We start from the raw sequence: 24,887 nt of genomic DNA on the forward strand, positions 1-24,887 counted from the left end.
ATGGAGTTAGTTTGCTGGAACGTGTTGGGGAACGTAGTAATTTCAAAAAAAATCCTATGACCATGCAAGATCTATCTAGGTGATGCATAGAAACGAGATGGGAGAGTGTGTCCACGTACCCTCGTAGACCTAAAGCTGTTGATGTAGTCGAACGTCTTCATGATCCAACCGATCAAGTATCGAACGCACGACACCTCTGCGATCTGTACACGTTCAGATCGGTGACGTCCCTCGAACTCTAGATCCAGCTGAGGCCGAGGGAGAGTTCCTTCAGCATGGTGGCGTGGTGACGATGATGATGAAGTTACCGGCGCAGGGCTTCGCCTAAGCACTACGATGATATGACCGAGGTGGAAAACTATGGAGGGGGGCACCGCACATGGCTAAAGATCAACTTGTGTGTCTTTGGGGCGCCCCCTCCCCCGTATATAAAGGAGGGAGGGAGGAGGAGGCCGACCAGGGGAGGAGGCGCAACATGGGGGGCAATCCTACTCCAACTAGGAATCCCCCCGCCTTTCCTATTCCAACAAGGAGAAGGGGGAAGGAGGGGGAGGAGAGAAGGAAAGGGGGCCGGCCTCCCTAGTCCAATTCGGTTTGGGCTAGGGGGGGGGTGCGCGCCACACCTTTGCCTGCCTCCTCTCTTCCACCACTTGGCCCATGAGGCCCATTAACCCCGCGGGGGGCTTCGGTAACCTCCCAGTACTCCGGAAAATACCCGATACGCCTCGGAACCATTCTAGTGTTCGAATACAGTCTTCCAATATATAAATCTTTATGTCTCGACCATTTCGAGACTCCTCGTCATGTCCATGATCTCATATGGGACTCTGAACAACCTTCGATACATCAAATCACATAAACTCATAATACCAATCGTCATCGAACGTTAAGCGTGCGGACCCTACGGGTTCGAGGACTATGTTGACATGACCGAGACTCATCTCTGGTCAATAACCAATAGCGGAGCCTGGATGCTCATATTGGTTCCTACATATTCTATGAAGATCTTTATCGGTCAAACCGCATAACAACATACGTTGTTCCCTTTGTCATCGGTATGTTACTTGCCCGAGATTCGATCGTCGGTATCGTCATACCTAGTTCAATCTCATTTGCAAGTCTCCTTACTCGTTCAGTAATATTTCATCCCACAATTAACTCATTAGTTACAATGCTTGCAAGGCTTATAGTGATGAGTATTACCGAGAGGGCCAGAGATACCTCTCCGAAACACAGAGTGACAAATCCTAATATCAAAGTATGCCAACCAACAGACACCTTCGGAGACACCCGTAGAGCACCTTTATAATCACCCTTTTACGTTGTGACGTTTGGTAGCACACAAAGTGTTCCTCCAGTATTCGGGAGTTGCATAATCTCATTGTCTCAGGAACTTGTACAAGTCATGAAGAAAGAAGTAGCAATGAGCCTGTAACAATCACAATGCTAAGATAACGGATGGGTTATGTCCATCACATCATTCTCCTAATGATGTGATCCCATTTATCGAATGATAACACATGTCTATGGTTAGGAAACATAACCATCTTCGATTAACGAGCTAGTCAAGTAGAGGCATACTAGGGACAATATGTTTTATCTATGTATTCACACATGTACTATGTTTCTGGTTAATACAATTCTAGCATGCATAATAAACATTTATCATGAAATAAGGAAATAAATAATAATTGTATTATTGCCTCTAGGGCATATTTCCTTCAGAACGTGCGTGGCCTAAATGGGCCAGCTAGGAGGAAAACTTACGTGAATTTGTAAATTCATTGCATGTGGCGATTTGTTGTATCCTGGAGACCAAACTTGAGAGGGTGGGCCAGTTCACGATTATGCAATGTATGGGGCCTACTTATGATGGCTACACCTATCTACCGGTGTCTGATACTAGGGGATGGATCTTCATCGCTTGAGACTCCACTAGGGTACAATTGACAAACCATGTCAATGACACCCATTCCATCTCCAGCTACGTGTCCCATGTGGGGGCACGCCTTGGTGGCTGTCGGTGGTTTACGGTCCTCAGGAGGACGGCTAGAAAATTGAGTTTCTGCAAGAGTTGACGGAGCATAGATTTTTGTGCCCTGGGCCATGATTGCTCATCGGGGATTTCAACTTAATACTCCATGTGACGGATAAGAGCAATTCCTTGATCGATAGGTGTAAGATGAGGCGGTTCAAAAGTTTCGTTGATGACAACGCGCTAAAGGAGCTCTTCCTACATGGGCGCAATTACACGTGGAGTAACGAGCGTGAAAACCCGATGATGACTAAGATTGATCGTGACTTTGTTTCCATTGACTGGGAGCTCGACCACCCAGATTGCTTACTCCACGTGATGTTCACGGCAATTTCTGACCATTGCCCCCTTCACTTGGCGTTGGATGATCACAAGGGGCCACGGAGGAGATTTCGCTTTGAAAAGTTTTGGGTGAAGATGGATGGATTCATGGAGGTGGTGCAAAAGGCTTGGACTTGCGACGAGGCTATCTCGGACCCTTTCAGGAGACTCGACAGCCTCCTCAGGAACACGGCAAAAGCGCTCGCGATTTGGGGCCAGAAGAGAGTGGGTAACATCAAGATGCAAATTGCAGTTGCCAACATAGTCATCATGAGATTCGACTGCGCCCAGGAGTCCCGGTTGCTTACAGAGGAGGAGAGGTGGCTCAGGAGAACTCTCAAGCAGCTCGTGCTAGGGCTGGCCTTGCTGGAGAGAACGATCTCTTGCCAGAGATTCCGTATTACCTGGCTTCGGGAAGGGGATGCAAATACCCATCTTTTCCACTTGGTCGCGAATGGCAGAAGGATGAAGAACTATATCCCATCTATCTTGGTGGATGGGCACATTGCCATGGACCAAGCCAGGAAGGAGGTGGCGTTTCATGAGACATACAAAGTGCTGCTTGGGAAGGAGGTTGCCCGTGAGTTTACCCTGGACTTGGACGCGCTTGACATTGATAGACTAGACTTATCAGAGCAAGATCATCTCTTCAGGGTGGAGGAAATCAGGACGATGATCAAGGGCATGCCGGCGGATCGAGCTTTGAGGCCAGATGGCTTCATTGGCCTTTTCTTCCAAAAGGCCTGGGAGATCATAAAAGTGGTCATTATCACGGCGTTGCACAAGCTATTCATTGGGAATGGGAGGGGTTTTGGCAGGCTGAACCAAGCTTTGATCACCTTGATTCCAAAAACCCCGGAGGCCTCCACGACAAATGACTATCGGCCTATAAGTATTGTGCATAGACTTCTGAAGATTGCTCCCAAGCTCTTGGCAAATAGACTCAGTCCTCGCATGGGAGAGCTAGTTCATATTAACCAATCGACGTTCATCAAGGGGAGTAGCATCCATGAAAACTTCTTGCCTGTTAGGCAAGTGGCCCGTCGGCTGCATTAACGGAAGGCTAAAGGAGTTATGCTCAAGCTTGACATCTCAAAAGCTTTTGAGTCACTTTCGTTGCCCTGTCTTTTTGAGGTGCTATGAGCAAAAGGGTTCTTGGAGAGATGGATCTCTTGGATCAACACATTGCTTACGGCTGGTAGCTCGAGAGTCATGGTAAACAATTGTGCTGGCGCAAAGTTTATGCATGCCAAGGGGCTTCAGCAAGGGGATCCAGCCTCCCCTTTGCTTTTCATCATCGCGATGGATGTTCTCACCTCGCTTGTCATCAAGGCGCATGAGCATGGGATCCTCAGCCCTATCGCCAGCTATACCACGATGCAGAGGCTCTCCTTGTATGCGGATGACATGGTGCTCTACATTAGGCTGACCAGATCGGAGCTGCAACTTGTGAAGGATCTGCTTGGTATCTTTGGAGTGGCTTTGGGTTTGAAAGTGAACTTTGCCAAGTCTGCGACAATTCTCATAAGATCCAAGGAGGAGTACGTGGAGCTGGTTAGGAATGCTCTACCATGGAAGATCAACTCCTTTCCGTGCAAGTACCTTGGCCTACAGTTAAGCATCAAGCAACTCAAGCGGAATGAATGGCAGCCGATTGTAGACGCAGCTCTTCACATTATGCCTGGCTGGCAACATGGCCTAGTCACCAGGCCCGGACGGCTCGTCCTAGTCCATCAAGTCATGAGAGCTAGGCCAACACACCACCTCATGGTGGCTGAGGCGCATAAGTGGGCCCTGCAACAAGTGGACAAGGGTTGTCATGCTTTTTTCTGGGCTGGCATGGAAGCTATAAATGGTGGCAAGTGTGTGGTATCTTGGAGGAGAGTATGTTGCCCCAAGCAGCTCGGAGTGTCGTGGAATTGTCACGGCAGATGTCCTAGTGTGAGGACTTAGTTGCCATCGCAACTAGGTTAGCTTAAAGAGGTTAAACGGGACAAAGGACACAGAGAGTTTATACTGGTTCGGCCCCTTGCGGTGAAGGTAAAAGCCTAATCCAGTTTGAGGTGGTATTGCTTATGTCTCGATTACCAGGGAGTGAATACGCTTGACCTAGCTTTCGATCTCTTGTTTCTTGCCTTGAACCGCCGCCAGGTCGTCCCTTTATATACACAGGTTGACACCCAGCGGCTCACGGTGTCCCGGCCGGCTCGTAAACAATGTGTCTAGCTCGGTGACTAAATATACTTGCCCTACAATACAAGTCATACACATATGGCGGTTTACTCCTATGGACCTTAAGTCGCTCTTGGGCCTTTGCTTCATGAACCGCCATCTTCAACATCCTCATGGGCTTTGTATTGATGAACCGCCATAGGTATAGACCGACACCCTCCTGGGCGGGTCATACCTAATAGTCATATCCCCAACATTAGGCCCCAGATTGATTTGAACTTGTTCATGTCAATCTTAAACACTTAGAAAAAATCCTTCCTTATTTATTTATGTGAGATCTCATAACCCGCCATGACGTCATCTCCTGCGAATGTGGTAACCCACCATGACATCATCTGCCATTAATTTTACACAATATCCAATATATCTTAACAGATCCTTATCTTTAATAACCATTCCAAAAATCGAGGTGTCCACATGGCTGGATAATCATTCTTTGGCCTCCTCATTTTTTGCACCTACCTGTTACCCTTCTCCTTATAAATAGGGTCAAACAACCCTCCATTCACTTTCCCCCCTTGCCTTCTCGTCTTCTTCTTCCTCTCGCGACTCCCCTGCCACCTCGAGCTTTGCTGCCGCCATCCTCCGGCCGTTGTACCAACTCAGGCCGCTGCATCAACCTGACTGGTCCAGAAAACGCCGGCGCTCCACTGCAGTCCATCTGCATCTGTAAGTGTCCATCTCCCTATGTGTCAGATCTGCATTAGGGTTAGCCTTGTTCTTCGGTGTTCTTCGTTGTTCTTTGCTCTCTTCTTCAACCCAGTAGCTTCTGTTGTGAATATAGTATAAAAGTCGTGTGGTAGCAGTTTAGCCTTTGTTTCTAATATAAGAATACTGTTTTCTTCATAGAAGATCTCATCGGAGCCCACGAACTCCTCTATAGCCATTTTAGGTTTAGAATTTACTACATTTTCTGAACTGCCACCGATCCAAAATTATAGCTTCAGTCTGTGAAATATGTTTGTCCATCACTTAGCAAAATTTTTCTTCTTGATAGATCTTAACTATCCGTACTATCATGACGGCTTACATCACGAGTTATAGCTCGTTATATATCATTAGGCCCATTTTAAGCCACCACTCTGAATATGTACTATAGTGTTTTACCTCCGACCTAATGAATCAACTTAAACCGGCAAAATTGTTCTTTCTTCATAATGCCACTGAAGACAGTCACTTCATGTAATTGGGTTCCCTCCATTGTCACTGAGGACACGCTCAAAGACTTTGTCAAAACCAGCTATTTACCAGCAAAAACTGTCATGCATTATCGCGCCCCCAATCCAAAAGAAGAAAGACCTCAGCCAAAGGATGATGAGGTCATTGTTTTTACCGATCACATGAATCGGGGCTTCTCACCGCCCAGTTCTAAATTTTTCCGAGATGTTCTGCACTTCTTTCAGCTTCATCCTCAAGACATCAGACCCAATTCTGTGTCAAACATCTCCAACTTTCAAGTTTTCTGCGAAGTATACTTTCAAGAGGAACCCAGTGTTGAATTGTTTAGGGAATATTTTTATTTGAACCGCCAAAACGAGTTTACGAATGGACCCAGCTTGGAACTTGGCGGAATCTCAATTCAACGAAGCAGAGATGCTATCTTCCCCTATGCTTGCTTGCCGAGTCACCCCAAAGATTGGAACCAGACATGGTTTTATTGCCAAGATACCTCTCCGGCTGACAAGAATCCACTGCCAGGCTATCATGTCCAGCATCTTGACCCAAAACATCATCTTCCTGAGAAGCTTACCACTGCTGAACGTGCAAAACTTGCCCCCACCATTGCAAAGGTCAAGGCTCTGCTGGGAAATGGTTTAACTGGCATTGACTTGGTTCGATGCTGGGTTGCTTGGCGAATCATACCCTTGAGTCGCTGATCCGGCTTAATGTGTACTTACACAGGTGGTAAAAAGGATCCCCTACGCCATAGCTCCATGCGTTTAACTGATGAGGCAATCAATGAAATGACAAAGAGCCTTTTGAATGAAGATCCGGAAGACTGCAACAAAGTGGGTCTAATCCCTTTTTGCAAACTTAACCCGCCACCAGAGGTGAGTCTTTAAATTACTTACTTTACCTTCATCACTCCAATATTCTATTAACTCAACCTTGATGACTTTCACAGGCTGACTTTGATTTTTGGAAAAGAAATACGACCATGAAGCTGCCAAAAAGGCCAGGGCTGCCAAGAAAACTGCCAAGAAGAACAAGAAGAAATCTAGTACTTCCGAGCTGTTTGAACTGGACGACACCTCCGAGTCGAAGATAGCTCTTGATTCTCTTGGATCCTTTTTCAACTATCTTATTGACATTGATTATATCAAGATGACACGGGGCCCAGTCAAGCTGGCGAGGAAGAGGTAACTATCATTTCCTCCGACTCCGAGCCTTTGCCAAGACAGATAATTCAAAGAGTAACTCGGAAAGTAAGCTTTTCACACCCCATGGCTCATCTAGATCCTCACTTTCTTTTGAAGCAACAGCAGCACGAGAGCCGGTGATAGACTCGGACCAGCGGAGGTGAAGAATTATCTTCCGGTTTACCAAATACTCCAACTCCAAGGAAACGTCGAAACGAGGTCATCCCAAATTTAAACTCTTTTTATCCTTTGGCGGGTCTCATTCGCCAACCACTTAATTCTTCCGATTCAAATTATCAGGAGACTTCCCGCTCCTCTTCCAGCGACTCATCATAGTCCCAGCTGCCGGCTTTCAAAACTGCTCCTGGGTAATAACAATTACTTATTATTTGCTTCCTCCTCAGGTTATTATCTTTGTATTGACCTCTCATAACTCATGCAATGGAAAAGCAAAAACTAGCAAGAAGGCAAGGGTGACCAAGCCGGCTGAAGACCCCAAAGTCCATGAACCGGAGCAACAAATTCCAGCGTCTAACACCTCCGTCCCACAACCAGAAGAACCTGTTCATGAAGTTCCACCAGAAATTCATGACCCTTCTATTGACAAGACAAACAACAATCCTTTGAATATTGAATCATCAATCCCAATTAAACCGGTTGAAACACATGCCTATGATGTGATGATTACCAGTACTGGCTTTGGAGAGCCGGGAAGACCTACGATCTTGGCCAAGCACTCCGCCAAAGAAGAATATATTGAAAAACGAAAAGTGAGATTTGACGTTGCAAACTATTCTCAACTGAGTGTTAGTGAAGTATTCTCTGTTTATCTAAATCAAGTGCACACCAGCCGCGACCTTGAAGTTGACATGGTGAAGCAGATGCATAAAAAATTTGAGGTATAAACTCCTTCTTTACTGAGTTATGCATATCATGTTAGCCCCCAAGTCTATTGTGTATGATAGGATTGAATATGCCGTAGACATAGAATAACCATGAGTATAGATAGTACCCTTGATAGAATCTTTCAAAATCCGGCTTACCTATCCGAGTTAAAGCAGATCTGTAATGACTAACACTGCATCCGTAACCCCAAGGGCCGGTTTAATCAGCATGAATGAGCCAGTACTGTTCATCATTGTTTATAAATCAAAGCTTATTTGTGTAGCCCTCATGAACCAGTTGTGATTGTTTGTAGCACGAACGGGTCATCATAAAGTAGTAAGAAGAAACAAGCAATATGCATTAGCCCCCATGGGACTTATGCACATAAGCCGTTGTATGAATAATTTTTTCGGTAGGCATTAGCCCCCAAGTGCCAAGTGTTATTGCTTGCAAAAGGCTTGGGACTTCATTTCTATAACCCAAATATGAACATGATTTTGATCCGGTATATGTACAAGACACCACTACTCAACTTCAATCGCAATTGATTGACATGAAAACCCGGCTGGAGCACCAAGAATCTGAGACCTGGAAAGCGGACTTAAAATTCCAATTTAGCTTGGCTGAAACGGAAAAACTGAAGACCAATTTTGAGGCTGAAAGAAGCGCCTGGGCTGAAGAAAAAATTGCCTTGACACAGCGGGCTGAAAAGGCAGAGGCGGCTCTTCAGGAGGTGACCACTGAGCTTACCGATTTGAAACACCATGTAACCCGGATGGGTTCTGCTATCTTTGGTGAGTTGCCTTGCTAGTATCAATTTTGAATCTCTACCTTGATGGTATAATCCACCTCTAACCAATCCATAATTATTATTCAGGTCCTAGGAGCAACAATCTTAGTCAAGAGATGCTTGTGAAGCTCAAGGCTGTTTATACACTTGTGGAATAATTATACACTCGAACTCAGCGCGCACTGGCCACAATTTCTCTGACTAATCAAGCACCTACTCTCTTGAGTGATGTCTTGAAAAGCTTTCTGTTATGCCTGAGAGGATTAACGAGATGAAGCGATCATCTGCAAGAGCCGGTGCTGTGACAGCTTTAAGCCGGGCCAAGGCATGGCTAGCAGAGCTAGACCCGGCCGATATAGCTACCGGGTATCGAGGCTTAAAAGAAGATGGCACTCCCTTTGAGAAGAAAGACTTTGCTGCCTGCGTGAAGGAGATACGTCCCCTGGCTACCCTGATTGCAAATGAAACGGATCTTTCAAGATATCAACCGACTTATGACATGGAGAATCAGAAGATGCCCACGCCGGCTTATAAAGTGATGGATCTAATTCCCCCTATCCGCAAGCACACTTTTGCTCCTGAAGTTGAACCGTCCGAACTTATAGATGATGAAGCTGAATTCCAAGCCTTGTGTGGCATTGATTGGTCATCGCCAAACTTCTAGGCAGCACAGGAGGATGAAGAACCAGAGAAGGATGATCCAGAAGCTTCAAGCCACCAGGGCCAAGAAAATTGATTCGCTGGGCGGTTCATAAATTTGATCTTCTGAAAACACTTAATCATTTTGGCTCATTGAGTCATGTAATAGGCCAGTAAAAACTTTGATCTGTCGTGCCATCGTGCTCGTTTTGTTTTGCGCAACACTGCTGATCCGCCAATTGAAGAACTACCGCTTTATGCCTATGATAGCATCAATCAGATTTAGTATTATCCTGCATACAAACAAATCACAATAGCCCTGGCGGTTTACCGTGGGGCGGGTCATAATATCTCATATAAAACCATTTGTGATTAAAACAGTTGATAAGCAGGGCCGGTTTAATCATAACTAGATATAATCAAAAAATATCATACCTGTGATATATGATTAAACTGCCAGCTTACCATATTAATGTAGTAAGGGTGATAACCCAAAAACTTAGAAGATAATATTTCCAAGTATTTAATATCATCATGCATTGGCGACTTGTCATTCACAGCCAGGCCGGGTTATCAAAAACCATGGATATACCCAAATATGAGTTGTAAGAATTGATGCTATATGGCGTGAATCACCTTAAACCTTATGTCAATGTGGTACCAAGATGAATCCAAAAAATCTTCAAAAAACCAATCAAAGCGAAAAACGAGGCTTTCATAGGCCACCAAGCCTAAAGCTCCGAGGCTTTCATGGGCCGCCAAGCCACTGAGTTAACCTTTTACACTTTCTGAAACCGGCCTCACATGATCGCCGTTTTAACCTTGACAAGTTCAGGGTCTATGTAAGATTGACTGTCAAGAGTATGGCTAGTCATTCCAGGATTACCCAGGTGGAGTGGTAGTTTCTACAAAGCAGGAGAACTCGGAAGGTTTGGTGAATACACCTGGTGTTCCAAACCAGCTCACAAGGGTAGTAACGCTATGTTCTCTTTGGTGAATACATCTATGTTTGAATAGGAAGCCCCCAGGTGCTTGTGGCATTGAGCCGATCAAGAGGGATATTCACAGCTATGCTCAATCAGCAGGAAGCCCCCAAGTGGCCTGTGGCATTGAGCCGATCAAGAGGGATATTCAAACCTATGTTCTCTTTGGTGAATACACCTATGTTTGAACAGGAAGCCCCCAAATGACCATTAAAATTGTGGCCTTGAGCCAATCAAGAGGGATATTCACAGCTATGTTCTCTTTGGTGAATACACCTATGTTTGAATAGGAAGCCCCCAAATTACCATTAAAATTGTGGCCTTGAGCCGATCAAGAGGGATATTCATAGCTATGCTCATTGAGGAGGAAGCCCCCAAATGACCATTGAAATTTTAATGAAAAAGACTCATTATTCTTGGAGATGAAATGATAGAGACCCTGCTTTAACAGGGCCGACTCTATTACAATCATCATAATATATACATTGTCAAAATATGTACATTGTAAGAGCCAGTGGCTCAAGTGTAGTAAAGCCGAAGATGAGCAACATTCCACGGCCGGCGGGTCTCCTCCTCCGACTTACGTGAGTCCTTGTGGTCTCGAATATCAATAAGTGTATGACCCATTGTTCAAATTCTTGCTGACCACAAAGGGTCCTTCCCAAGGTGGGGATAGCTTATGCGTATCAGTTTGATCCTGGATAAGCCGGAGCACCAAGTCACCTTCTTGAAAGGTTCTGCTCTTAACCCGGCGGCTGTGGTAACAACGCAGATCTTGTTAGTAAATCGCCGAACGAGCCGCCTCAAGATCACGCTCCTTATCTAACAGGTCAAGTGCATCCTGACATGCTTTTTCATTATCAGCTTCAACATAAGCCGCCACACGGGGCGAGTCGTGATGGATGTCACTAGGAAGAACTGCCTCTACTCCGTAAACCATGAAGAAAGGCATGTAACTCGTAGATCTGTTGGGGGTAGTATTGATACTCCCTAGCACTAAAGGTAACTCCTCCACCCAACAACCCAGCATCCTCTGCAAAGCAACCACAAGCCCGGGCTTGATGCCTCTCAAAATTTCTGATTGGCTCTTTCAGCTTGACCATTGGATTGGGGGTGAGCTACTGACGATACGTCAAGTCGAATATGCTCACGTTGATAAAACTCTTTCATAGCATCCTTGGACAGATTAGTCCATTATCAGTTATAATCCTGTAGGGAAAACCAAAGTGAAAAAATCACCTTTTTGATGAATTGAACCGCTGTTGCCGCGTCACACTTACTAACCGGCTCTGCTTTGACCCGCTTTATGAATTTGTCAACCGCCACCAAAAGGTGGGTGTCGGTGTCAAAACCGGCGGATCTCGGGTAGGGGGTCCCGAACTGTGCGTCTAGGCGGATGGTAACAGGAGACAAGGGACACGATGTTTTACCCAGGTTCGGGCCCTCTTGATGGAGGTAAAACCCTACGTCCTGCTTGATTGATATTGATATTGTGGATGTTTACAAGAGTGGATCTACCACGAGATCAAGGAGGCTAAACCCTAGAAGCTAGCCTATGGTATGATTGTAATGGTTATTGTTGTGTCCTATGGACTAGAGCCATCCGGTTTATATAGACACCGGAGAGGGCTAGGGTTACATAGAGTCGGTTACAATGGTAGGAGATCTACGTATCCGTATCGCCAAGCTTGCCTTCCACACCAAGGAAAGTCCCATCCGGACACGGGACGAAGTCTTCAGTCTTGTATCTTCATAGTCTTGGAGTCCGGTCAATGATGATAGTCTGGCTATCCGGACACCCCCTAATCCGGGACTCCCTCAGTAGCCCCCGAACCATGCTTCAATGACGATAAGTCCAGCATGTGTGTAGTCTTCGGCGTTGCAAGGCGGGTTCTCCTTCAAGTTCTACGTACCTGCCGAACAGTGTCCGGCTTCCTCATCAATGTTGCACGTCTTGGCTTCCACGCCCAATAATGGCCTTCTTCCACACGTCGCACGAATGTGAAAAGCCAGGGTGTCTTTTATGTTTTACCCCCTAGTTGTGCGAATAATCTGCCTATAAGGGAGGCAAGAATCCAGATCCAAATCACCATCTTCCTCCCGCGAATACTCATCGGAGCGCTTTCGACCAAGAATCCATTCCATCATGGGCCGTCAACGCGGCTCCTCTTCTTGCGCTCCCAGCCCTTTGCCAGGGGATTGGAGGAGATGCTCTGTTCCGCACAACGAGCTAGTGAAGCTCCAAGCGGGGGGATATCTCCCTCCGGCCTTTATGGTTCCGGTTCGAGCTGGGCTGGCCACCTACAAAGGTGGGAAGCAAGCGGAGGTTACCCCAAGTCCCAACAAAGGGGAGCGGGTATGCTTCGTCCCCTATCTGATAAGGGGGCTCGGATTTCCTGTACATCCATTCCTCCGTGGGCTCCTGGAGTTCTATGGACTCCAGCTTCATGACCTCATGCCCGCCTCAACCCTGCATATTGCGGGTTACGTAGCTCTTTGCGAGCTATTCCTGGGCGTCGAGCCCCATTTTTCGCGCTGTGGAAGAGGTTGTTCTGCCTTGTACCCCGCTCTCATGAGGGGTCCATATATCAAGTGGGCGGCGCCGAAATATGGCGCATTGCCGGGACCGGATATCCATCCGGAACCCCTAAGAAGGCGTCCGAAGACTGGCCTTCGGAATGGTTTTATATAGAAGACGCTCCGCTGCCGGACCCTGTTCGGATCGGCCTCCCGGAGTTCAGCAATGCTCCTCTGAAGAAACGCCTTAGTTGGCGTCCGCGGAGCCCCCAACTGGAGGAAGACAAGAGCGTCCATTATTTGATGGGCCGAATAAGGTTACTGGCCCATTCCGGGTTGACCATGATTGGAGTCATGGCAACATGCATAATGCGGGGGGTGCAGCCACTGCAATACAGGGGCCACCCCATGTGGGATTTCAACGGGGAGGACGATGCCACCCGTCATGGCCGCAAAGGGCCGGATTCGGTCGAAGACCTGGTGACGATCCTATCTGGCCTGTATAAGGGGGAGAAGGAGGATTTCCTTCGGACGAACCCGTTAAATGGGTTCTCCATGAATAATCCCCGGCCTTGGGTAAGCGAACACTCTGCGTGCCCGACCCATGCTTTTTGAAACTTAAGTTTCTTATATTGTGTTCTTCTTTGGACGCAGGAGCTGCACCGGATCGTGGAGGACATGCTAAGTCCAGCTCCGCAACCTGAGGATCCAGAGAGATCCCGGGATCCGGCCTCCGAAGAGGATCCGGACATAAAGGTGGAGCTAATCGACGAGGTGTTCCACCAGCTCAGCATAGACAATGCTTTAGTCGCCATCACGACCGACTATCCCGGACTATATCCGGCTTCCTAGGTGATTGCGACCGAAGTCCTGACATCGTCATTCCTTCCTTGCTTATTTCTGACCACTGTATATGATGGCGTTGTGCAGGAGGCGCCCCCAGGGCGAGAAGCCGAGCCCGCGGTGGCTGACCAACAAAGGCCAGTCCGGACCAGTAGGCGGAAGAGGAGCGCGGCACGGACTGAAACGTCGCCGCAAAGGTGTAGCTCACAATTCATTATTTAGAGCAACGTTCCTAGGAAGCGTTTGAGTGCTCATGACTTTTGTAGGGAGAAAGGCTCCCGCCGGACTGTGGGTGTGGAGGTTGCCAATCCAACCTCTACCAGCCAGGCTCCAGCACCTGGTCTGGAGGGGGAGGCGAGCGCAAGGCGCGAGTCGGACATTCCTCCAACGGAGGATGCCGACAGACTGTCCGCCACCAAGTCTGAGGTGGAGAGTGCCATGAATCACAGGCGCCGCCAGACAGTATTTCGTGACGCGTGCTTCTCCCCCGAGGCGTTGAATGCCTTTAACGCGGGGGACGCGCACCTTCGTGCTGCTCAAGATGGTTTTACCAGAGCCACGGAGCAGTATGTAAAAGACATACGGGTAAGAGAATTTAATAGTTGTATATGCCAGTAGCCCCCGAGACTTAAAGTAGTTATATTAACTGATTTAAGGATCATATGAAACGTAGGATCTTACCGAGAAGAATACCCAACTGTCTTAGGAACTGCAAGAGTGCAAGGCCCAACTTGAGGCCGCACTCTCTGGCGCAGGAGGAAACACAGGGACCTCTCCTGGTAACGCATTATTTTAGAAAGATAAGTAGCGTTTGGCCTTTGCGCAAGTCTAAAAAATGACGTTGCAGGTGCTGCCGGACAAGATCCGGACAGGCAAGAACTTCTGCGCCAACTAAAGGCCGGCGAGAGGGTGCTGCATAAGGTGCAACATGAAAGGAACAAGCTCCAGGATGCCCATGCCCAGCTTGGAGAAGAGCTGAAAGGCATTCGGGCTGAGCTGTCGGGCTCCGTTAAGGAGAATCAGCGGCTTCATCGCGGCATCTATAGTAAGTGCTTGAGCGAACTCCTTTGAAAAGAAGAGTTCGGCGAGGAAGTCAATTTGACAGAATATGTCTGCAGGTATGCTCACAGGTCGCCCTGCGGAGGAGATGCCCGTATCAACGGGTGATCAATTTCCCGAATTGTTGCAACTGATCGAACGAGTTCGGCAGGCAATGAGCGGTGTCATCCAGGTTTTATGGCCAGCCTTCTCCTTACCCGAGGGTCTTGGGGAGCTTGCGGAGAAGCTTCAGGGAGTAAGGCGACGCTTCCATTTATGGAAGATTTCGGCCTGCCGCCAAGGTGCTAGGGAGGCCTGGGCCATGGTAAAGACGCGGTACAAGAAGGCGGATCCCAACCACATGGCCGAAGTCAGACCTGTGGGGCCCGATGGCAAGGAGATCCTTGTGAGTTTAGTATACGGCCAAGTAGAGTTGGCCGCTAAATTTTTCCAACAGGGCTGTAAATTAGACAACCTGTTAGATGGGATTGAGGAAGAATACAATCAGTCGATTTGACAATGTATTATAAAATGACATATAAAATGCCTTCTAGCTGGATTGTAGATCGTTTGTCTTTGCCGACCTTTTCGCTTCGACCTCGGGACCCTAGAGTCCGGAGTGTGTCCGAATACCTTCTCGGTTATGAAACAACCAGGGTATGCATGGAGACCAGGCGTAGGGGTCATTAGTGCTTTATCAGACAAGTGCCCAACTAGTTATGTTATATTACATGGGTAGTAAGAAACATCTTCCAGGGAGAATAGTTCCGTTAAGGGTTCCTTTCCTCTGGGGGTGGCATGCCCTAAAGTGCATGTCCGGACTGCGAAAAAAGCAGAAAAACATCTGGGGGCAGATAAATAAGTGGATAAAAAATCATCTTTTAAGTCACCGACCGAATATTCCCTTAAGAACGCTAGCTTTCGGCTTCACCCAGTCTGAGGTACACATCCGGCTGACCCGGCAGTAACAATCGCAGAGGTGCTCCCTTTACCTCCTAGCCGAACAATCGGGAACGTAGTGGTAAGCACAGGAGCCAGGCAACCCAGCTTGGCCAAAACTTAAGTCATATCGATACATATAATGGTGAATAAAAGGTACATGTGGAGGCTTGACACATGTGCTGGGCATGAAGCCCTTATAATTAAGCTTCTGGTAAAGAAGCCCCCATGTATAATGAGTGCAGATAGCACATCAATTGCGCGCGATTGATGCGCAAGTAGGCCTTTTAAGGCTTTGATGAATAGGGTTGAGAAGAAAAAGATAAACAAAAGGCAGCTGAAGTAAAAAAAAATTGGACAGGGGGAAAGGGACGAACTCTTAGTCCGGCGCTAGGCGTAGAATCTTCGGAGGCGGGCTGCATTCCATGGGTTCGGCTCGAGTCGGTTATCCGAAGCATTTCGTAGACGGTACGTCCCGCCGGTCAAGACTTTATCGATGATGAAGGGGCCTTCCCATTTGGGCTTGAGCTTGTCCTTTTTCTTGTCCGGCAGGCGTAGAACTAGTTCGCCAACGTTGTAAGTCTTGGCCCGTACTTCTCTGCTTTGGTATCTTCGAGCCTGCTGCTCATAGAATGCGGAACGAGCCTTGGCGACGTCGCGTTCTTCCTCCAATGCGTCCAAGCTGTCCTGCCGATCCAACTCGGCTTCTCTTTCTTCGTACATGCGCACTCGAGGTGAGTCATGAATGATGTCGCAGGGCAAAACTGCTTCTGCGCCGTATACCATAAAAATGGTGTGAATCCGGTAGTACGGTTAGGCGTTGTCCGCAGCCCCCAGAGTACGGAGTCGAGCTCCTCTACCCAGTGCGTGTCAGATTTCGTAAGGGACCGCAGTAGTCTGGGTTTGATGCCGCTCATTATCATACCATTTTCTCTTTCCACTTGACCGTTGGTTTGAGGATGATAGACTGAAGCGTAATCGAGCTTGATGCCCATATTTTTGCACCATGATTTAACCTCGTCGGCCGTGAAGTTCGTGCCGTTATCGGTGATGATGCTGTGGGGGACACCATAACTGTGTACTACCTCGGATATAAAGTCTATCACTGGTCCGGACTCTGCCGTTTTAACTGGCTTGGCCTCTATCCATTGGGTGAATTTATCCACCATGACCAATAGGTACCTTTGCTTGTGGGTTCCCCCTTTAAGTGGTCCAACCATGTCAAGCCCCCAGACCGCGAACGGCCAGGTAATGGGTATAGTTTTGAGGGCGGTGGGTGGCATGTGGCTCTGATTAGCAAAGAGCTGACAACCGACGCATCTTTGGACTAAGTCCTGAGCATCTGCCCGGGCCGTCGGCCAATAAAATCCTGTACGGAATGCCTTTCCTACAAGGGCCCGGGCTGCGGCGTGGTGTCCGCCTAGTCCGGTGTGAATTTCAGCCAGAAGGTCTCGCCCTTCCTCTTCAGAGATACACCTTTGAAGGACTCCGGTTGTGCTTTTCTTATAGAGTTCTCCCTCATGGACCTTGTAGGCTTTAGATCGCCGGACTATGCAGCGGGCCTCATTATGGTCTTCGGGGAGTTCCTGCCTAAGCAAGTAGGCTAGGAACGGCTCTGTCCATGGGGTGATTACTGCCATTATGTCATGAGCTGAGGGTGTTGTTTCGTCGGCTGGATCGCCAATTATGTCAGATTGCTCTGCGACCGCTTCCGGTTTGTTATTTCCGGACTCCTCTTCCCATAGTACGGATGGCTTGAATAGCCGTTCCAGGAAGATATTTGGAGGGACAGCATCACGTCTTGCACCGATGCGTGCCAATACATCGGCCGCTTGGTTATTATCTCTGGCTACATGGTGGAATTCAAGTCCTTCGAACCGAGATGACATTTTAAGGACAGCGTTGCGATAGGCTGCCATTTTTGGATCCTTGGCGTCAAAGTCTCCATTTACTTGGGATATTGCGAGGTTTGAGTCCCCACGCACCTCTAGGCGTTGGATGCCCATGGAGATTGCCATCCGGAGGCCATGTAAGAGGGCCTCGTATTCGGCTGCGTTGTTGGAGTCCGTGTACATTATCTGAAGTACATATTGGACTCTGTCCCCGGTTGGGGATGTTAGTACAATGCCAGCCCCCAATCTGGCCAACATTTTGGAGCCGTCGAAATGCATAATCCAATTGGAGCATGCGCTGTACTCTTTAGGGAGTTCGGCTTCAGTCCACTCAGCGACAAAGTCAGCCAAAACTTGCGACTTTATAGCTCGCCGGGGTTTGTAAGTTATGTCGAATGGTAAGAGCTCAATGTCCCATTTTGCAATCCTGCCCGTTGAGTCGCGGTTATTTATAATGTCATTTAGGGGTACTTCGGAGGCCACTGTTATAGAACACTCTTGAAAGTAGTGTCGGAGCTTCCGGGATGCCATGAACACCGCATACGCTATCTTTTGATAGTGCGGGTAACGGGACTTGCAGGGGGTTAAAATAGTGGATACGTAGTACACTGGTTTTTGAAGAGGGAATTTATGCCCTTCTGTCTCTCGTTCTACGACGAGCACCGCGCTTACTACTTGATGTGTTGCCGCGATGTATAACAACATAGGTTCGCCCAGGTTGGGCGCAGCCAGGACCGGATTCGTTGCCAATATGGCCTTTATTTCTTCGAGTCCGGTAGTGGCAGCATCCGTCCAGTCGAAGTGTTCGGTGTGCCTGAGGAGGCGATAGAGGGGCAATGCCTTTTCTCCTAGGCAGGAGATTAAGCGGCTGAGAGCCGCCACGCATCCAGTCAATTTCTGGATCTGTTTGAGGTTTTTTGGAATATCCAGCTGTGAGAGGGCTTGGATTTTGGCCGGATTTGCTTCAATTCCTGTACCGGATACAATGAAGCCCAAGAGCTTTCCGGCTGGTACGCCGAAAACGCATTTTTCCGGGTTCAGCTTGATGTCATATGCTCGGAGGTTGTCGAATATGACCCTCAAGTCGTCTACTAGAGTTTCGACGTGTTTGGTTTTGACGACTACGTCGTCTACGTATGCCTCTACTGTTTTGCCGATCTGGGTAGCCAGACATGTCTGAATCATGCGCTGATATGTTGCGCCGGCGTTTTTAAGTCCGAAGGGCATCGTGTTGAAGCAGAATGGTCCATATGGAGTAGTGAACGCCATTGCGGCTTGATCCGCTTCTGCCATCTTGATTTGGTGATAGCCGGAGTATGCATCCAGGAAGCACAATGAATCGTGCCCTGCAGTGGCATCGATGATTTGGTCGATGCGGGGGAGGGGGAAGGTGATGGCCGCGTCGCTCCAAGGATTTGCTGTTGCTACTTGGTAGACTTCGGCAAGGCTGTGGATTGTTCGTTTCCGCATATTGTTTGATGCGAAAGTCTCGAAGACTGTTGATACCGTACTGGTATTGTTGGTGTGGTTTTGCGGGGCTAGAAGCTCCTCGCCACTTTTGGCCACCTGCCGTAATATCCAACATGCACGAAGGCTATGTGTTGGGCTAGCGCCCTTGGTACTATGAATTGTACAGGGTTTGCTGAGCCATCCCTCCAGTACGGTTCCGTTCCCTTTAAGGGGTTCCTGTTTTTTGGTTCTTGTACCTGGTGCCTGAGTGTAATGCACCCTTTTGTTGCGGACTGGGGCTATATCCGGGGCCGGATTATCCCAAAACCTATCTTTGGTTTTCCGGAAACTTTCTATGGCACAGTACTTTCGCACTATGGATGCCAAGTCGGTGAAACGTGTGATTTCACGACGGCTGACGGTGTTCAAGATTCCCCTGTCCGTGCAATTGTTGCAAAAGATCGAGATTGCGTTTTCCTCTCGGCAGTCCTTTATCCGGTCCATGACCAGGAGGAATCTGGCCCATTAATGATGTACTATTTCGGCTGGCTCTTGCCGTATTAGAGATAGATCGCGTATATCTGGACGGGCGGGCCTAATTGAGTCCGGGACCCTGCCCATCTCGAGGCTCAAGGGCCGGTAAGTTTCCGAATTTGGAAGCTTGGAAAGTGGAACGTTGTCCAACGAGTCTGGTCCGATGCCTGACTTTATGTTTAGTGCTTGATCGGAATCCGCTCCTCCGCGGGAATCCGGCATGGAGGGTTCGGTAGCCCGGACACGACTAGTTTTCAATATGGGAGAAGGACCGTCGCGATGTTCCTCTACCACCGTGATGTGGTGGGTAACCTGGGGAGAGTTAATCTCTCTCAGATCGGTTTTAAGCCCGATCCGATTGTAGTCTGTAGCGACTCCCAGGGTGGCGATCCGATCCAAGAGTTCGTTTACAGACGAGAGCTCTGCTGGATCTAATTGCTCGGCGAATTCCGAGTTGACGTGAAGATTGCTCTCGATGACACGAGAGGTCATCGTTGAAGCGGTGGCCGGACAGGCGGTCATAAGAAAACCTCCTAGCCGGATAGTTTGGCCGGCAGCCAAGGCTCCATTGGCGAAGATGCCGTCCTTGAAGACGGGAAGAGGCATCCTTCCTATCGGTGACGGCACAGAGGAACTCTCAATGAAAGCACCAATGTCGGTGTCAAAACCGGCGGATCTCGGGTAGGGGGTCCCGAACTGTGCGTCTAGGCGGATGGTAACAGGAGACAAGGGACACGATGTTTTACCCAGGTTCGGGCCCTCTTGATGGAGGTAAAACCCTACGTCCTGCTTGATTGATATTGATATTGTGGATGTTTACAAGAGTGGATCTACCACGAGATCAAGGAGGCTAAACCCTAGAAGCTAGCCCATGGTATGATTGTAATGGTTGTTGTTGTGTCCTACGGACTAGAGCCATCCGGTTTATATAGACACCGGAGAGGGCTAGGGTTACATAGAGTCGGTTACAATGGTAGGAGATCTACGTATCCGTATTGCCAAGCTTGCCTTCCACGCCAAGGAAAGTCCCATCCGGACACGGGACGAAGTCTTCAGTCTTGTATCTTCATAGTCTTGGAGTCCGGTCGATGATGATAGTCCAGCTATCCGGACACCCCCTAATCCGGGACTCCCTCAGTGGGTCTTTTTGTCCTTGGACCTTTTAAAAGGCCCAAGCATATCAAGCCCCCAAACTGCAAACATCCAAGTAATTGGAATCATCCTCAATTCTTGAGCCGGCACGTGAGCTCGGCGTTAAAATTTCTGACAACCATCACATTTACTGACCAAATCCTCTGCATCAGCATGAGCCGTCACCCAATAAAATCCATGACGAAAAGCTTTAGCCACGAGAGGTTTAGAGCCGGCATGATGACCACAATCTCCTTCATGAATCTTGTGAAGAATTTCACGACCCTCTTCAGGAGAAACACAATGTTGAAACGCCCGAGTGACACTACAATGGTGTAGCTCTCCGTTAACAATTGTCATTGACTTAGACCGCTGGGTTATCTGTCTGGCCAAAGTTTCATCCTTAGGTAACTCGCTCCGGGTCATATAAGCCAAATATGGAACTGTCCAATCAGGAATAGTGTGAAGAGCCGCCACCAATTGTGCTTCCGAGTCAGGAATAGCCAGTTCTTCCTCTGTAGGCAACTTGACAAAAGGGTTATGCAGAATATCCAAGAAAGTGTTAGGTGGCACCGGCTTACGCTGGGACCCTAACCAGCTTAAGGCATCAGCCGCCTCATGTTTCCTCCGATCAATGTGTTCCACTTGATAACCCTTGAAGTGCCCAGCAATAGCATCAACCTCACGGCGATAAGCCACCAGGAGTGGATCCTTAGAATCCCATTTGCCTGAAACTTGCTGAGCCACCAAGTCTGAGTCGCCGAAACATCGTACCCGGCTTAAACTCATCTCCTTAGCCATCTGAAGGCCATGGAGCAAGGCTTCATACACAGCTGCATTGTTAGTACAGGGAAACATCAACCTTAAAACATAACAAAACTTGTCACCTCGAGGGGAAGCTAAGTCCACTCCAGCCCCCGAGCCCTCCAATTGCCTGGACCCATCAAAACGGAATAGTCCAATATGTGTTATATGGCTTCTCTTCGGGCATCTGCTGCTCTGTCCATATACTTCAAACCATGAGGTCCAAGCTCAATGGCCCACTTGGCTACCTGACCTGTGGCTTCTCTGTTTTGAATAATATTCCCTAAGGGAGCAGAACTAACCATAGTGATGGGATGACCCAAAAAATATTACTTTAGATTCTGACTGGCCATGAACACCCCATATACGAGCTTCTGCCAGTGCGGATACCTCTGCTTGGACTCAATGAGCACTTCACTGATATATTAAACCGGCCGTTGAACCAGATATTCCTTGTCTACTTCCTTTCATTCCACCACAATAGCTACACTGACTGCCCGGGCGCTAGCAGCCACATATAATGACAACGGCTCCTTATCAATAGGAGCAGCAAGAACTGGCGGCTCAGCTAGCTATTTCTTCAAAGTTTCAAATGCGTCATTAGCAGCATCACTCCAAACAAAGTGATATGTTTTATTCATCATCTGGTACAGTGGTATGGCCTTCTCACCCAACCGACTTATGAACCGGCTTAAGGAAGCAATATGACCCGCCATATGTTGAACATCATTGATACACGCCGGCTTTTCCAAGGAGGTAATGGCCTTGATCTTCTCCGGGTTAGCTTCAATGCCTCTGTTAGAGACCAGAAAACCCAAGAGTTTGCCTGCTGGCACACCGAAAAAACACTTGGCCGGGTTAAGCATCATCTTGTAGACCCGGAGATTGTTGAAGGTCTCCTTCAAATCATCTATCAAAGTTTCCTTGTCTCTGGATTTCACCACAATATCATCCACATAAGCATGAACATTGCGCCCAATCTGACTGTGAAGGCAATTCTGCACACATTGCTGGTAAGTCACCTGGGCACTCTTGAGCCCAAAAGGCATAGACACATAGCAGAAGGCTCCAAAGGGAGTGATAAAAGATGTCTTCTGATGGTCTTTAACTGCCATCTTGATCTGATGATAACCAGAATAAGCATCCAAAACACTCAAACGCTCACAACTCACCCTAGCATCAATGATTTGATCAATACGAGGGAGAGCAAAAGGATCAGCCGGACAGGCTTTGTTTAAGTCCGTGTAGTCCACACACATACGCCAAGTGCCATTCTTCTTAAGTACCAGCACCGAATTAGCCAACCACTCAGGATGAAAGACTTCAATAATGAACCCAGCCGCCAAGAGCCGGGCCACTTCTTCTCCAATGGCCTTACGCCTCTCCTCATTGAAGCGACGAAGGAATTGCTTGACCGGCTTAAACTTTGGATCAATATTAAGAGTGTGCTCAGCGAGTTCCCTCGGTACACCTGGCATATCAGAAGGTTTCCATGCAAAGATGTCCCGGTTCTCACGGATGAACTGATGAGCGTGCTTTCCTATTTAGGATCCAGGTTAGCACTGATACTGAACTGCCTGGATGAATCGCGAGGAACAAAGTCAATCAGCTTAGTTTCATCGGCTGACTTAAACTTCAATACCAGATCATGCTCTATAGTTGGATTTTTCAAAGATGTCATATCCGCCAGATCAACATTGTCTTTGTACGACTTCAATTCCTCTGTCGCACAGACAGGTTCGGCATAAGCAACGTCACCTTCTTCACACTCCAAAGCTAAACATAACAAGGCCATACCAGATCTGTGCACTGTGATGGTCCCCTTGTAACCCGGCATCTTGAGCTACAGATAAACATAACAAGGCTGTGCCATGAACTTGGCATAAGCCGGTCGTCCAAACAGAGCGTGATACGGGATTTTAATCTTGACCACTTCAAAGGTTAGTCTCTCGGCCCTGGAATCATATTCATCCCCAAAGGCTACTTCCAGATCAATCTTTCCTACATGATACACCGACTTACCAGGTACTACCCCGTGGAAAATAGTATTGGATGGCTTTAGACTTTTGTCAGTCAACCCCATGCGACGGAAAGTATCATAGTAAAGGATATTAATGTTGCTACCCCCATCCATGAGTATCTTAGTGAATTTGTATCCACCAACTTGAGGCGCCACCACCAAAGCCAAGTGACCCAGATTATCAACCCGGGGCGGGTGATCCTCTCGACTCCACATAATGGGGTGCGCAGACCATCGCAGGTAATGGGGAACTGCCTGCTCAACGACGTTCACAACCCTTTTATGGAGCTTCTGGTCCCGCTTGCATAAACTTGTGGTGAAGACATGATACTGCCCACTATTCAACTGCTTCGGATGACTTTGATATCCAGACTGCTGCTGCTGCTGACCCCCCTGACCGAATTGTTGATTGTAACCACCCTGATTACCTTGATGGTTTTGGTGACCTTGGAAACCGGAACAAGAACCGCCACCACCGTAACCCAGGCCATGAGAACCGCCACCACCAAAACCCGAGCCGCCGCTAGTCCCATGATTTTTCTGGAATAAATTAGAATTTTTGAACTCCCTCATAATTTGACAATCTTTCCAAACGTGACTGGATGGCTTTTCCCGCATACCATGCTTTGGGCAGGGATGATTCAGCATCTGCTCAAGATTGAGACCTGATCCACTTGTCCGAGGAGGTGGCTTCCCCTTATGACGTTGAACATTATTCTGCGTATTGGTATTGACCACAAAATCTGAATTACTATCGGCCTTGCACTTATCATTGCCCCCCTGACTCGCCGGGTTATGCTGCTGACCTTTGTGTTGCCACTCTTCTTTCCCTTTCCCGGATTTTCATCATCAGACTCGGGGTCCTTGGTACTATAAGAGTCGACATATTTAATTAGATCTGCCATCAGCTCTCCCATATCATTTCAATGGCGCTTAAGCCACCCTAGCTTCTGTTTAAGAGGCAAAAAATGACAATCTTCTCTAACATTAGGACTGCAGAGCCGACATTGATGTTATCAGATGAGTGTAGGATAGCGTTGACCCGGCGCAACCAATGGGTCGTTGACTCCCCCTCTCCTTAGGTGCAAGAATCCAAATCCACAATCGACATGGGCTATTTGCACGTATCTTTAAAGTTCTGGATAAACTGGGCTTTTAGCTCGTCCCATGACCCGATAGAATTGGCAGGCAACCCTTTCAGCCAAGTATGGGTCATCCCAACCAGCATCATGGTGAAGTATTTGGCACACGCAGCATCTCTTACCTCCAACAGTTCCATGGCCATCTCATAACTCTGAATCCATGCCTCAGGAGGTAAGTCGACCGTGTTGTTAGGCACCTTACGAGGTCCTTTGAAATCCTTGGGCAGACACTCATTCGCAGAGCCGGCACTAGACATGGTATACCCGTGGTTCTAGAGGTCACGCCTGCCTCCACCGAAGTCGTCGGATAAACCGGAAGATGTTGTTGAGCCG

This window comes from Triticum dicoccoides, chromosome 3B, assembly GCF_002162155.2.
Source record: "Triticum dicoccoides isolate Atlit2015 ecotype Zavitan chromosome 3B, WEW_v2.0, whole genome shotgun sequence".
NCBI classification, from domain to species: Eukaryota; Viridiplantae; Streptophyta; class Magnoliopsida; order Poales; family Poaceae; genus Triticum; species Triticum dicoccoides.